This window comes from Buceros rhinoceros, unplaced genomic scaffold (genome assembly GCF_000710305.1).
Source record: "Buceros rhinoceros silvestris isolate BGI_N320 unplaced genomic scaffold, ASM71030v1 scaffold16611, whole genome shotgun sequence".
Lineage (NCBI taxonomy): Eukaryota > Metazoa > Chordata > Aves > Bucerotiformes > Bucerotidae > Buceros > Buceros rhinoceros.
The window spans coordinates 8762-10149 of record NW_010395065.1 but is presented as its reverse complement, the minus strand read 5'-3'; the positions used below and the strand labels follow the sequence as shown (position 1 = coordinate 10149).

General features: G+C 59.6%; 1 protein-coding gene across 1 annotated transcript in view; it reads right to left on the bottom strand.

Annotated features, from left to right (window-relative positions):
- LOC104501602 (ankyrin repeat and fibronectin type-III domain-containing protein 1-like) overlaps window positions 1-1388 on the bottom strand; it is a gene marked incomplete at its 5' end in the record, with an annotated part of 10616 nt that overhangs the window by 510 nt on the left and 8718 nt on the right. The gene's annotated exons all lie outside the window — the stretch shown is intronic.

Here is a 1388-nt window from a genome sequence, read left to right as displayed (position 1 = left end):
AAAGAGCCCCAGGGTGCCTAGAGAGCAAGTGGCAGGAGCCTGGCATGGAGCCGTGGGCACGCTGTGGCTGATATGCCAGGGCCCAAAGTCAGGCACCACCTTCTTGCCTCCAGTGCACTCCCCAAGTCCCCACAGTTCAACTCTTGCATGTGTCACCTACGGCTCACCCACTCTGCCCAGGTTGCCCCACTGACTCATTACCTGCAGCCAGAGAGGGGCAGTCCCAGCCCTGCTCCTGGCACCATGGAGCGATCTGCATATAGCTCCTCTCGTGAGCAGGATCCAGACTGTCAGGCCAGCCCAACCACAACGGCTCTGCCAAGCTAGTGGTGCTAAGCTGAAGCCTCTTTGGGAAGCGGTGCTAAATTCTGTCCCGTTCACAAGCTCGGGGTTCTCCCACCAACAGCTATCTTTGTCCTCCCTCTCCACTTCCTCGGGGACTGCCCTCTGAATCCCAAATACGGCCAGGAGCACGAGCTCCTCCAGGCTCTTGCTGCTAATGGCTGTTGGGAGCCCACTGCTTGGCTTCAAAAGCCCTCAAGCAGGACACCCATCCTCGCCCGGGCAAGGCGATGGTTTCCTTTGGCACGTCTGTAAAGGCTTGCAGAGCACTGCGAGCGGTGCCCTGGCAGGGTGGTCCGAGCCCTCGGCCACGTGAACCCTGCCAGCTCCGAGCAATCATCGCGAGGCTCAGCTGATTTACGCCAGCCGAGGAGCCGTCCCTTTGAACTTGGCTTTCTTCGAGGAGAACATCGTAAAACGCTTTCAAGCAGGCGTGTCCAGAGCTTTGCGACTTCAAAAGCCACGTGGGCAGCCCGCCAGGACCCCGAGGACTGTGCTTCAGCCGCACAGAAATCTATGGTAATTTCTCAAATGGAAAATAAATACTGTGAGTCAATTCCCCTCTGCTTCCAATGTCCCTGCTGCGAGGGTGCAAGAACCCAGCTATCGAAACTCCCCAGCAAAAAATCCCAGCGGCCTGTCGGCTCTGCCCCAGGCTGCGCACATCCTCCTCCGCCAGCCCCAGCTCTGGGCACTGGGAATGTCAGAAGAGAAATCTCGGTGGGAGTAGGAGCATCATGGCTGGGAGCAAAGTAGGTGGCAGAGCTGACAGCAGTGGGGACCTGCCCAAGCTGCGTGCCCTGGGGACCTTCTCCATGGGGGATCCCACTGGAGCGGGTGAGGGTGATCAGAGCTGGGGAGGTTGGCTCCCAGCTCCTCTTCCTCACGGAGAGAAACCAGGTCATGCAGCAGCTCCAGTGGACCCCAACACCTGCAGCAAGAAGGCAGCTTTACCTGCTCCCCTTCGTGGGCTGAGACCAGGAGCTCCTACTCTCCATTCCCCAAAGGCACACAGGGCCGGAGGGGGAGCAGAGACCACGGGGGGC